This window comes from Agelaius tricolor, unplaced genomic scaffold (genome assembly GCF_023055355.1).
Source record: "Agelaius tricolor isolate 1412-34295 unplaced genomic scaffold, bAgeTri1.0.p SCAF_13, whole genome shotgun sequence".
Lineage (NCBI taxonomy): Eukaryota > Metazoa > Chordata > Aves > Passeriformes > Icteridae > Agelaius > Agelaius tricolor.
The window spans coordinates 6,432,106-6,446,447 of record NW_027269273.1 but is presented as its reverse complement, the minus strand read 5'-3'; the positions used below and the strand labels follow the sequence as shown (position 1 = coordinate 6,446,447).

At 41.4% G+C, this 14,342-nt stretch overlaps 1 protein-coding gene across 3 annotated transcripts in view; it reads left to right on the top strand.

The window, feature by feature from the left end:
* Positions 1-14,342, top strand: part of PCDH15 (protocadherin related 15) — a 642,625-nt gene that overhangs the window by 157,615 nt on the left and 470,668 nt on the right. For all 3 annotated transcript variants that reach the window (XM_071438580.1, XM_071438579.1, XM_071438578.1), the window contains exon 3: positions 3,809-3,886. The gene's annotated coding sequence lies outside the window, so the exon portion shown is untranslated. The remainder of the gene's footprint in view (positions 1-3,808; positions 3,887-14,342) is intronic.

Here is a 14,342-nt window from a genome sequence, read left to right as displayed (position 1 = left end):
AGGATGCAAAAAGGGTTGGGTTTTTTCATTGCCTCATCTCCTGGGGAGTGAAAACATTTTTATTATGAAATGCAACACTGCCTTATCCCCTCTCACAATTCCACCTCTCCTGGGCTGTTCTGAGCAACAGGCTCTTCACAAGTCTGAGATCAATGAAAGAAAGGAGTCTGTGGGGTTTTAGTCTTTCACTGATTTGAAGTCTCTCACAGTCACATTAGTTTAAGTAGACACTACAGAAAAGTGAAAAGAAAACCTCTGTGTTAAACTCTGTAAAGTCACAGAGTGACTCCGGATAAATGGGTTTTAATTCCAAATCTATTTCCTACAAGGCCTTAATGTTATTATTTGTAGCTATAAAAACATGGCTGACCTAAAATAGACTATATTTTTTTATCTCATTAAGAAAAAAAATTCATTATTTATGGTTTTGAATTAATTGAGTGATTAGTTTTGTTTTCAACATAACTGAGGTGACTCTACAGTGACTTTCCCAAAGGAAAGGTGATCCTGAGGTTCTCTCACTACCTGCAGTGTGAGGTCTCAGAAAGGTTTAGCAAAAAATATTCATTTTATTATATAGGTAAAAGTTACTACAAATGTGAAAATTACATGACGCTTATCTAGATCTTGTTTGCTTTTAGCTTGAAACTGTTTCTTTTTAAATGTAAGCTTAGTGTAGCACTGTTCTGGTGAGTTCTGGTTTGGTTTTGATTGGTTTTTTGTGGTCTGTGGTCAAACCCCCTTTCTTAAAGCACAATAAGGAGAAGCCATTTTAATAACTTTATTTTCGTTGTGAATCTCATTATGTGTATTCAGTAGGCTGACTCTTAGCTTTTTATTTGTTTTAGAAAAGAGCAGGGCAGATCTTTATTTTTTTAGTTTTTCAAAACACAGCCATGTCTGTTAAAATTAATTAGAGTTGAAGGTCAGAGTGTCAGTGCTGTTGGAGTTGTTATGACACAGTTTTAGGAGCTGAGTCTCAGCAGCATTTAGAATCACAATCAGCAAAATTCAGTGAGAGGAGCTGAGGGAGGATGCTGATTAAACTTCTGCTCATGCTGTTGCCCTTGCACTGATTTAAAAGACAAAATTACCCTAAGAAGGGCAGTATTGCAATATTTATCCTTTCTTTGGGCTGGACATGAAAAGCCCTGAAGGAAAGCAGATGGTTTTGGAAAGGCTGGAGTCAGGAATGGGACTGAATCCTCATGGGTCCCTGGCAACCCAGGATTCTGTGATTCCAGACAGAAATTCTCCAATTCACCAAAATAAACAACCAAACAATCCTTTCATTCACTTCAGATATACTTGAAGGGGTTTTTTTTAAACTTTAAATCAGAGTATATAGAAAATAAAACCTGCCAGGCAGGCTGAGAATGCAGAATTTCAAAGCCAGTGCATCAGGGAGGTTTGACCATTCCCTCTGCCTGCTTCCCTTGCTATGCCACTGGAATTTGGGATGCTAGAGGGAGGAGCTGCTCTCTGCTGTACCAAGCCAAGGCTTTCACTGGCTGAGGGCACCAACCTTCCCTTCCTGCTGCTGCCCCAACCCAGGGTGGTCCCAGCCCTCTGATGAGTGAAGGAGCCATCAAAGACACAGCCCTGCTCCCCTGAACTTGGGGAATGCGGTTCTGCTGCCCCGTCAGTGCAGGAAATCAGATTTTGGAGAAATCTCCTTGGGTTCTGATCCCTTGGATTGGAATTAAATCCCTACTGCTCATGTATGAGCACAAATCAGGTCAGCAGATCATCAAGGGGCTGGAAGATGGAATTTGAATTTCTCTCATCTCTAAGAGCCCTTGCCTCACCTGAGACCACCCTGCTCCTTTCCTTGTCCAGAAAATCCTTCCTTTTTTTCCTCTGTCAAGGACACCAATGAACAGATTGGAAAATCTGAGTTGAGCTAATAATTCATGAAAGAAGTTAAAGAAATTTGGCTAATCAAGACAATGTATTCAAATCCTTTATTGCTGAAAGTTAATCTGGTGAGCTTTTATAGGTTTTTGAGCTGGAATGGCAACTGAAAATGAATAATTTTGTATTAGAGAGTGTTTTCATGTGCTTGGGAATGGCAGAATGCTGCAAGAGCTGTACCAATTTAACTTGCTATTTATTTAACATTTGTTTAAAAAATTAGGTTTCTATCAGGAATTAAAAGGATTGCATTAAAATTAGAGATGATTAGGTGAACTGTTATGCCAGTTATGGGAAATCTAAAAATAGCTTCGGGTATAATGAGCAACTTCATTATATTAATGCAAAATATTTTCCTATCATTAAAAAATTAAAGAACTCTCCAAATGTTATTTTAGCTCCTAGGGAAAAAAAATTATCAAAATGTTACTTTTTTTTAGAGCTATTGCTTTGTTTTTAAATGAACTGTTCCTTCAAAGTATTTTCAGAGCATTTCACGAGAATACTCTAAAAAATCATCATCCAGCTTGAAGGGCAATAACCATTTGAGTTATTTTCAGTCTCTTCCCTCACCACATAATATTAATTTATTAATTATCAGAAGCAGCTACAAAGCAGTGCTGCACTGCTCCTGCTAATTTTCATTTCCTCAGGAAATGCATTGTTGTTCTCACTTGGACAAAAACCAAAATATGCTTGCTGGAAATAGCTCTGAGATGCACAGATAAGAGGGATTGTCATGGGAACGTTTCATCAGCCATGGCCAGCAGCTCCTGATCCTGCTGTAGTTTTCCCTGTGTGCACTGGGAGAATTCCTTCCCTCCCTGCCCTTCCCAAAAGCAGGAGAGTGAAGCTGTGTCTGACCAGGGGACAACAAGGCCACACACAAAAATAAATGATTGTTTCTTTGGTGGGGTGAGATTGCTTTGTGTCCAAGCACTGACATGCTGAAATCTGCTTTTTGTTCTGGTTTTTTGCCTCTAACATTTCATGGGGACTCCTCAGGAGCAAAGGGCCACCACCAAGTAGTCAGGAGGGATTTTGGTGTCATCCAAACTCATTTCTTACCTTGAGTGTTTTCTCACAGCCAGGTCCCCACTACAGGTTTATGAATTTATTTAAGGTTTGTGCAAAAGCTAAAGAAACTTTGCTTCTTGTTCCTTCCTCAGCCTGGTTATAAATGCAGCCCTTCAGGAGAGGGAGAGTGTCAGGATGTTCCTGCCTTTAAAACTAGGAAAAGCTTAGGAAAAGCCAAGCCAATAAAGAGAAGTTCTTTGGTCCTGGAATTCCTCCTAATTCTAAGTTTTACAGAGCTTTAGTCACATACCTGCTTGTGCTGTGTGCTTTGCCTCGTCCAAACTCAGTTAGTACAGCATTAAATATTGTCTGTGTGCTTATGAATGTATAGAATAATGGGAGAAATAGAATCATGACAGTGATCCATGGATGTATTTTGGAAATCATACACAAGCACAAGGAACCATCAATCTAGTTCTGCAACAGTTTTCAAATTTATTGCGCCTGTGTAGTGAAAATTTGAAATGAACTCATGTATTTTAAATCACTGTGTTTGGCACAGCTGGGCTTGTTTTGTTGGTGGTGTGGTCAAATGACCTCAGAAAATACTTATTTTGAAGTATATTCCCTCTTGCTGAAATCAAGGCTGTTACTTGAAGGATAGGTGGGAGAATACACCCAAAGGCATTAGTTATAAATCAAACCAATCCTTTCTCTGCCAAGCCTTGATTTATGCACATCAAATTAACTTTTCCAAACTTGCTGTAATTTATCTCAAACACAGGGCTTCTCAAAAAAGGGGAAATGAAATGTATTTGTGCTGTGCACTCAAGGTAAAATTTCTGAGTCAGTATTAATCAGGAGCAATGTGTTCCAGGATGAAGGGAACGTAATTCAGCACATTCCTTTGGAGCAGCAGTTGTTCTCCTGGCTGACAGAGGGACCAGAAAAAATGGTAAGAAAACTTCTTCTTTTAACTGGAAAGTGTGTCTTCAATTGTCTCCCTCTCTCTTTTTTCTTTCTTTTATTTTTAATTCACTCCATTAATAATTTGAAAACGCATATTGGGAGTTGTGATGGCAAAGTGTTGAACAGATAAAACAGGTAAAGATTAAATTGTTTAACTGGAATTGTGTAACAGTAAAGAAAGTGTGATGGTTTATTACCTCCAGAGGTATAACTAATGTGTCATTTCTGCTGTTCTGCATGTACAAAAAATAGTTCTGGGGTCTGGGATAGATTTATTATCCTTCATTGATTGCCTCATTCTGTAGCAGGACGTTTCTGGCAGTAAAGCAGCAGAACTGTCACATCCATCATGATGTGTCGGAGATGTGTCAGGGCTGGGGCTCTTTTTTGAACTTTACTGCTCCTGAAAAATGTAGCTGAGCATTATAGGCAGAAGTCTGACATTTCCAGGATGAAAATCAATCTTTTTTTATGTGGTGATTCTCAAAGCAGACCTGAGCTTTGATTGCACAAGAGGTGCTTTCACACGTTGGGGGATACAACAGGGACACCAAATAATTTGGGTAACAGATCTGGCAGGTGTTCTGTAATGAATATAAATTGGAGAAATGATCATAGAAAAGATACTTAAGTCAAGATGGCACAGCAAACATTGATCTGCTGCTGTCACAGCTGGGAACCTGAACCTGTTTCTTTTTGGTTCGTGTATTTTCCTCTATTTCTCTTTAAAGCTGTGGGGATTAACCAGGTAAATGCAGTCTACTGTGAATTTATATTGCAATATAAATATTTATACAATATTTAGTGGGGGGAAAAAAAGAAGAATTGTTAAAATAATTGCTAAAAGCATGAGAAGCAATGAGAGGGCCTAATATACAGGAAGGGAGGGCAGATGAAACTCTTTGGGCTTTACAATGAATGCTAAAAATATTAAAGGAGCAAGCAATCTGTTTAATTGTAAATACCTTGAAAAAAGGAAAGTCCTTGTGTCAGAGCTCCAGGGGCTCAGTACCTGGGCACTATGGGGTTATTAGAGACAAAAAAGGCCATTTTTGTGCTGGTGGCTGTGTCTAGAGGCAGCAACAACCTCAGGAGAAGGGCAGCATGGAGCCACAAACAGCCAGACAAGCACAAATTTTTAGATGTTGGGAGTGTGATGATAAAATATTTTGATGTTAGGTTGTTTCCCAGGGAAGATGTTTTGGAAGTAATGAGCAGAACAGTCTTGTTTTCTCATATTCTTTACTCAGGGAAATATCTAAAGAAATAAGATGATGGTGTGATACTCAGTTGTCCCCTTCCAAGAGGAAGGAGCATGGAAATTCCATCTAGTAGCCACTTTCAAAGATCAGTTCAAGATAATCAGTTGCTGTTGAAATCAGGAAGTTTCAGCTTGGTTGTTTGTCAATTTAGCCACTCAAGTGTGGGCTGATTTTCCCCACAAATAATGCCCTGTCAGCCACAAGCCACTGACTCAATTTTGTTAAGGAGTTTAGCAAGGCATGAAATGCATAATTAGGGGAGGAACAATTTCATCCCTTTGAGTTCCTAACAATTATTTAATTTAGGACAAACAGCAAAAGTCCCTAGAGCACATGAGTAGTCTGAAGTTTAAACAAGATGACAGCTTAGATGGATCAATAATTTCTCATCCCTACAGTTACTAATAATAAAGTGAAGAAAGAAATATTGGCTATTTCCAAGCTAAAGGCACAGAGAGGAGCAAATCCACTCCACTCCAGAGTGGACTCCATTAACACAGATTGCCTTCAGCCCATTAAGCCTCAGCACTGAGCTGCTTTAAGTTTTGTTTCTAAAAGTCTGGAAGCCAAGGAATTAAACCCCACCTGAGTTCTAAAAGCATGTTTTCTGAGCCTTAATAGAATGACACTTTGGTCTTACTTTTGTGTCTCCAGTCATGCAGGAAATTAGAGCACTGGCTTCTTCCTGCAGACTTTGGGTTTCAGGCTTCAGGCTCAATTTGGCAGCTTATATTGCTCAAATTGGCTTGTAAATGAGATATTTGTTTCTAAAGTATGACTGATATCAACTTGCTTACAAATACTTACACCGTGGGCATGTCTCTCATTTGATTCTGTAATTATATGATGGTTTTTCTTGTCAAGAGAGCTCAGAAACTTAATATTGATTTATGTTCCTGAGTTTCTGAAACTGCAATGTGTCACTGTTGAGCATAATTTACAGTGGCCTTTTTTTCTCCCCTCTAATCTTGTTCGTGCCAAGCTTGAGCTCATTTGGGGCTGGAATGATCTCAAAAATCATTTAACCCTTGTGGGAGTGTGGTGACAGTGGCAGGGATGAGGATGATGATGTCATGGAGGTGTCTCATTTCTTTATGGTTGTCTGAAATGGTATTTTCAGTCAAGGCTTTGAATAAATGAGAATTATTAACATTCCAATCTCTTGGGTGTCCTGTGGGGTTTTATCTTCTCCTGACACGACAGGAGGTGGACATGGATGCTCTGCCTGCCTGTGTCCCAAAGTGCTGGGCTGACACCCCAAAGTCTGCCAGACCTTGATGGGATCTGTCAATGCCTTCTCAGTAAAGTGAGTTCCTCAATGATGCCCAAAGTGTTCTTAAAATTAAAATTCTAAAATGGCAGGTTTTGATGGAATAGAAACTCAAATGATCAGTCTGTCTTGATGAACAAGGGAAAAAAAAAAGGTAAAAAATCAAGGGGCTATCTTCCAACCCAATCCATTCTGGGACTCTTTAATTCCATGATTAGTAGATTCTGTGTTTAATAATACATTAAGGGGCAGCTACATTTAAGGAGCACAGTGGCATGTTTGTTTTCTGTCAGGTTTTCCCTTGTATTTGCATTCCAGACCATCTGTAGAGGTCCAGGCAAACTGCAGTCTGTTCCCTAAAATCTCTGTTGAAACCAGTGCATCACCATTCCCCAGTTCAAAGGAGGCTGCTATTGAGCTGATATATTTAACATGCAGATAAATAATTGCACAAATCTGGTCCATATTTTCAATTCATTTTCATAGTAAAACTAAAACCATGAGAGTGAGAATTGATTTCAGCTTTTGAATTCATAAATCGATGGGAATATTCTGAACATCAAATTCTCCTGGAATTTCTTCTGAAGCATGATGGTTTTAAAGACAGTTTGTGGGACGTGGAAATGAATTTTTGACACATGCTGACATTGTGATCAGAGCTCTCAGTTTCCCAGGATGAAATGAAAATGAGGAGTTGATGTGGATCAGGTGGACTCTCTGTCATGGATACTTCCAGTCCCTGACCTGGGATCACACAAGGAAGGGTGGGATGTGGGAGTCTGGGCAATTTGATGTAGGAGTTTTGGCTATTTGGAAGTGTGGGGTGTAGGCAGGAGTTTGGGCTATTTGGTTTCATTTGCATTGGGAGATATTTTTTTGTTAGCTCAGTGTTAAGCATTGAGGTTTTAGGACTGCTGTGCTCACCCCACAGAGTTTCTTGAGCTGTGAGAGGATAATTCCTGTCAGCTGGAAGGTTTGAGTGGCTCAAACAACACAAGTTTCCTCTGAGGGCTGCTTGCTGGTGGGATTGAGGGCTGGAATGGGATTGGGATTGGTGGGTTGCAGTTTTAAGGGGATCATCAAAGGTGAGGAGGAAACCAGCAGAGAGGGCAAAGCTCTTGGAGCATTCCCAACTGCCTCCTCATGGGGACAACCCTGGGAAAGAGGAATTGTTAAAATAATTGCTAAAAGCATGAGAAGCAATGAGAGAGCCTAATATACAGGAAGGGAGGGCAGATGAAACTCTTTGGACTTTAAAATGAATGCTAAAAATAAAAGGAGCAAGCAATCTGTTTAATTGTAAATACCTTGAAAAAAGAAAAGTCATTGTGTCACAGCTCCAGGGGCTCAGTACCTGGGCACTATGGTGCTATTAGAGACAAGAAAGGACGTTTTTGTGCTGGTGGCTGTGTCTAGAGGCAGCAGAAACCTCAGGAGAAGGGCAGCATGGAGCCACAAACAGCCAGACAAGCACAAATTTTTAGATGTTGGGAGTGTGATGATAAAATATTTTGATGTTAGGTTGTTTCCCAGGGAAGATGTTTTGGAAGTAATGAGCAGAACAGTCTTGTTTTCTCATATTCTTTACTCAGGGAAATATCTAAAGAAATAAGATGATGGTGTGATACTCAGTTGTCCCCTTCCAAGAGGAAGGAGCATGGAAATTCCATGTAGTAGCCACTTTCAAAGATCAACCCTGGGTCTCTCAACCGTGGGACTGTTCATTTATTTGCTATTTCATGAGTGGAGCAGCATTTCTGTGCCTTCATGGACTGACTGGTGTCAGAGAGGGGTGTTTGCCATCAAGTTTTGTCCTTGTGGAGGGAGCCAAATTGGTGCATTGCTCAGAGGGGCACGTAGCTGAGGGGAAGTGTTCTGCTGAGCAGCTTTGGTCAGATAAAACAGGCCTCCTGCTGGAATGCTAGCCTTGTGCAATCTTCTTTCCTAGCTGCTCACAGGTGGGAAGTGCAGGATGTACACCAGCAGTGATATCTGTTCAGTTTTTCTACCTAAATCCCCCTCCCAGACGTGCCTTTAATTTTGAAGCGTTTCCATCTCTGATAAAATTGCATTAATTACTCCTATTCCTGTCTTCACTTTGCTCTGAAAAAGAATAAATTTTCTTTGTGTTATGGCTCAGCATTCTGGAACAAACAGAAATCCAGGATCTGTAGTGTTTGTGTCATCACAGGAGATCTTTGAAGCACAGGCTGAAGTAGCAGAAATGTTCTGCACTCCCCGGGGGTGCATTTGTGCCTGGAGGATTGCAAAGAGAGGATGTCTTCCCTTCCTGCCCTGACAGATTTGCTGGCAGAAATATGTAGGGTGGGTCAGGTGTCTGTTCAGTGATGCTGTCACCATTTAAGTTCATTTAGGAGACAGTGTGAGCCAGCAGGGTCTCCTTGCTACCTGCTGTAAACAAGGGGGGAGTGTTAGGTTTTCTTTCACCTACCCAGAACAGCCTTCCAGCAGCTACACCATCCAAATCCCATTATATCTGTGTCCATGGAGTGGTTTTGGAGCTGTTTACACTTCCAAACCACGCTGTCAGAGGTGTGGAGGAAGGGAAGGGGTTCTGTTTCCCCCAGTGATGTTTTGGGACAGAAGGGGTGGATTAAGAACAACCCAAAGCTCCCATGGTGTCATTGCCTGTTCTTGGAGAAAATTTGTGTGGGACACTTGATTGTGGACCTAGAAGGCCAATGGGGTGGCCATGGGGTGGCCACAGACCCAGGGCAGGCCCTGCTGAGTGACCTCCAGGGCTGTGTCCAGTTCTGGGTCCCCAATCCAGGAAGGACCTGGAGGGGCTGGAGCGTGTCCAGGGCAGGGGCTGGAGCCCCAGGAGGGGCTGAGGGAGCTGGGCAGGGGCTGAGCCTGGAGCAAAGGAGGCTCAGGGGGCCCTTGTGGCTCTGCACAACTCCCTGCCAGGAGGGGACAGCCAGGGGGGGCCGGGCTGTGCTGCCAGGGAACAGGGACAGGACAAGGGCAAAGGGCCTCAAGCTGGGCCAGGGCAGGCTCAGCTTGGACAGCAGCAGCAATTTCTGCATGCAAAGGGTGCTCAGGCCTTGGCAGGGGCTGCCCAGGGAGCTTTGCAGTGCCCAGCCCTGCAGGTGTCCCAGCAAGGGCTGGAGGTGGCACTCAGTGCTCTGGGCTGGGGACAAGGTGGGCACTGGGCACAGGGGAGGGATTTTCCAGCCTCAGTGATTTTTGACTCTCCAGCAGGGCTTTTGTGGTAATGAGGAGCTTGGTATTCCCAACTGAAAACAAATATTGTGTTTTTAAAAGCCAGAAATAGTTCCAGATGTGGGCTCAGTAGTAAAATCCTGAAATGTGTTTTAGTGTTCCTTCAATGCGGAGAGGCTTCCACCTTTTGATGGCACCTTTACATCTTAATATTTTCTGAATTTTACTTGAGTTTTCCTTCAAGGACAGCTTGGATGGGACCCTGAGAAACCTGTTCTAGTCAGTGACATCCCTACTCCTGGCAGGGAGGTGGAACAGGAGATTTTTCAGGTGCCTTCCAATCCATTCCAGGATTCAAATCATTCCAGTCTAGTGTTCCATCTTACCAGAGAATAGCTGGTGAGTCAGAGGTAAATATTGCCAAGCATTCCATATGCCACAGTGGAATAATTTATGCTCAAAACAGGCTTGTGGATAAAGATCTCATTTTTGAAGTCACAGCTCCTTCTCTCTGTAAATTGGGGGGTGAAGGGGGGTGTAAATCCCCAGCTGGAGAAACAGGTTGTGCAATTTGCTTGGGTTTGGGGGGCATTGCTGCATAGACAGTTCTGCCTACACAGTTACAGACTGGTGCCATGGAGTAGCAGATACACTTTTCCATCTCTTTTCTTAACCCAACAGATTTGTGTTATCAAACCTCTTAAAAAAAAAAGTCTTGTCCCTAATGAATGCTTCTGATTCCTTCAAGGTTACAAGGACGTAGTTTCAAAGTATGAATCAGTCTGGTGAGGGTTGTCTCAAAATTGGATGCAGATTGTCTGTTTTGAAATTCAAAAATCTCTTAAATTTGTCTAAATTTATATATTAAATATATATGTGTATATAGCATTCATGTCATTAAATATATGTGCCTAATATATTTTGCATAGAGAGTTTAAATATTGACTGACCATATACACCCTCAAACTCCCTGCCATGGTATCTTAGAGAAGACTAACTTAAAACTTAATTTAGTCCCAGTTTTTATAAAGGATAAAAAGAAAAACAACTTTTTCTATGCCTGATGTGAAATTTCCTGCATTGCCTCAGCTTGAGATTTACTGATTTCCATGTCTGTGATGTCAGGGCTGGAGACAGGCACCTCATCCCCAACAGTCCTGCAGCATTGTGACACATGGGGAGATTCAAATCAGATATTAGGGGGAAAACATGTTGGAATCTGAAATGTAAGGAACTCTCAGAACTTTGGGTCTGTAAGCTAAAGCTAAGAATTAAACACAGGATTTGATCTGAGACCTTGGAAAAGGCTTCCAAACTTAGGTGCTAGAAGTGAGAGTGTGGATTTAGAGTTTAAAGCAGAGACATGTTAAGCTGAGTAAAGGAAACTTTAGAGTTTTAGAGTTTAAGATGTAAAAATAAAAGCAGTTACAATGGTAAACAAGAAGTTTAAAATGCAGTAGTGTAGGTTTGTGTGTCATAACATGATTGGCTAAGAAAGCTTACACTGTAGCATGGGTCCATAAAATGAAATATTTAAGGATTGGGTCAAAAACATAAATATCCTTGTTGGCAGTGTTTTATTGGTCAATAAATCCTTAAAAGGTCTTGTAACTAAAGGTCTTGTGACCTTCTGAACCATGCTGTAACAATGTGAGCCCAACTCACCCTTTCTGCCTATGTAGAAGATATGGAAAATAAATCACATCATCAAAAACCATTCAGAGGTCCCATCTCAAATTCCTTCCAAAATTTCCCACAAGTGAATTATCACCAAGAAATTCACTGAAAGGAAGTGGTCAGGCACTGGAATAAATTGGTCAGGGAGGTAAACAAGGAGCTTAGAATACAGTACTGGAGGTTTGTGTGTCATAACACGATTGGCTAAGAAAGCTTACACTGTAGCATGGGTCCATAAGATGAAATATTTAAGGACTGGGTCAAAAACATAAATATCCTTGTTGGCAGTGTTTTATTGGTCAATAAATCCTTAAAAGGTCTTGTAACTAAAGGTCTTGTGACCTTCTGAACCATGCTGTAACAATGTGAGCCCAACTCACCCTTTCTGCCTATGTAGAAGATAGGGAAAATAAATCACATCATCAAAAACTATTCAGAGGTCCCATCTTGAATTCCTTCCAAAATTTCCCACAAGTGAATTATCACCAAGAAATTCCCTGGAAGGGAGTGGTCAGGCACTGGAATAAATTGGTCAGTCACTGGAATGAGTTGCCCAGGAAGGTGGTGGAGTCACCATTTCTGGAAGAATTCAAAAGTTTTCTGGCTGTGGCCCTTGGGATGTGTTTTAGGGCTGATGCTGGTGGTGCTGGGGAGCAGCTGATGGTCCTGAAGGTCTCTCCCAGCCTGGATGATTCTGGCAGCCATGGAATGAACTTGTCAGGTTTAATTTGGGTGAATTTCTTCAGCTCCCAGGAGATCTGCTCTGTGTCTGGGTGGCTCTGCTGGTGCTAGACTGATTTCCACATCCAGACAAGGAAAAGTTACAAACAGCAGTGAAAATCCTGAGCAGCTACTGAATCTGTACAGCTCCCAGATGATCCCAGTGATCAGGCCACTGGAAATATTGGGTGAGCAAGCTTTTCCTTCAGTTTCTCAGGCAGCCAACTGATTGTGCCAAGCAAAGCAATGTTTTTAGGAGTGTGATTTCTCAAGGGCTCTAATTGCTGAGCGCTGAGCAAGAGGGATATTGGATGTAATGCTAAAACTGCTTATTTATAAATTAATGTTATCTATTCAGAATTAGTGTTGAAGAGGGCTGATTTCCATTCCAGTCACTGGTAATATGTTCCTTTAAGAAGTTGTTAGTCATACTTTATTTTTCATTAAGTTGCTCATTTTGATGGTTTGTTGTTTTTTTTTTCCCAAGTGACGAATTTTCTTCAAGTTTCAAGTTTAACTTCCCCTGAGTTTAACCAATGCTTCATGTGTTAAGCATTGGAATGGCCTGCCCAGGCCAGTCCTGGAGTCACCATCCTGGAAATGTTCAAAAAATAAGAGGATGGGGTTGTTTCTGGTGTGGCTTAGTGGCTGTGGTGGGATTTGGTAGAAGGCTGAACTGGATGATCCTGGAGGTCTTTTCCAGCCTTACTGATTCAGTGATTGCAGCACCTCAGGGGATTGTACAGCTGTCATGTTTTCTGTTTGCATTTCTTCCCTTCCCTTGCACCGCAGACACAAAGCTGAGGCAAAGCCCAGCCTAAATGGATCACTCTCAATCTTCTTCCTAACAAAAGGGTGAAGAGAGCATAGCAGGAAAAAAGGCCTTGCTGCACTCATATCTTCTGAAGCTGCTGCTTCTCTTCAAACTGGAATGTTTTCTATTTAGATATTTCTTTCCATTGCTCGTGGTCACTGCAACTGCCCTTATGTGGGGGCATTCACCAGGATGAATCATGAAAGCTCAAACTACTTTAAAGTAGATTATCTACTTGTGCTGTGGAGGAGAAATATCCATCTTTAATCAAATTACACATTATCTTTTGTTGCAGGCAAGTAGCTCCTCAGAAGAGATAGAGGTTGGAAAGATTATTAAAAAAAAAAAAACCTATTCAGCTGCAGTCCATGGTCATGTTTAAGACCAGGCTGTGGTTCAGAGCCCAGTAAATCTTGACTCTCATCCTGTTAAACCTGGCAGCAATTGGATTTACACTTCCCAAGATCAGGAAAAAATTAATTCAGAGAGAAGTAATGGTGTACATCCATATATTATGTCACATATATTATATTATATCTTGTATATTATATTAAAAATGTGATAGCAGGGAGAAGAAGAAGCAAGCATGTGGTGGGGGTGAGCACAGAGACTTAAGCAAGTATGAAATAATGAAAACAGACAAAATCCATCCTAAAAAAAAAACAACCAAAAAAAAAACCAAAGCAGTGCTGGAAATTAGGTTACCAGCATTGCCTTGATTCACTGAATTTCCCGTGGTCAAAACATTCAACTACAATATTTAACCACCTAAAACTGGACATAAATGGAAGAAATATCTGATACCTAGCTAGCAATTTTATTTTTCTCCAAGTGCAACAAATGCAACTTAAAGTCTTTTAACCCCAAGGTGTTTTCTATTGAAACATGTGGGCAGGGATGTTCAAGTGCAAGTCACTTCCATCAGTGTGTGGGTACAGAGAGTTCCTTGTCAATCGCTCTTAACCAGGCAGGGGTTTAATACTCTATCAAGGGATGAAATCAAAGTGCAGGAGAACACCTGAAAAAACCCCAGATGACTGCCAGAAAGAAGCAGAAATATGTCTGAGTGTCAGCTATTTCCTGCAGGTTTCCAGGAGGTGAAATGGAGATAGACACCTCTATAGCTCATGTGTGGCATTTTGGGGCAGAATCAGGGCACTAAAGGTGGGGAAACTCCTTCCTCCTGCTGCACAGTTTTCCTGAAGAAAGCCTCTAGGCTGTGATCTGGTAGAGAAGAAATGGTCAAGGAATGAAATGTGTTCATTTTTTGTATGAGATTTCCCAAATTGTCTTGGTTAACAAATCAAGGACTGTGTGTGTGAGTCTATTTTTAAAGAGAGAACTCGTTCCCTCCTTGAGGCTGCAACTCTGGGGTCAGGTGGAAAACGGAGCTCCTATCACTAAGGATGTTTTGTTTCAGTGTAGACATTGAAAAATAAGAGACCAACTTTGTGACATAAAATTATCAGGTTAATCAATTAATTAGACAAGTGGAGTGCCCATCCCTGGAGGTGTC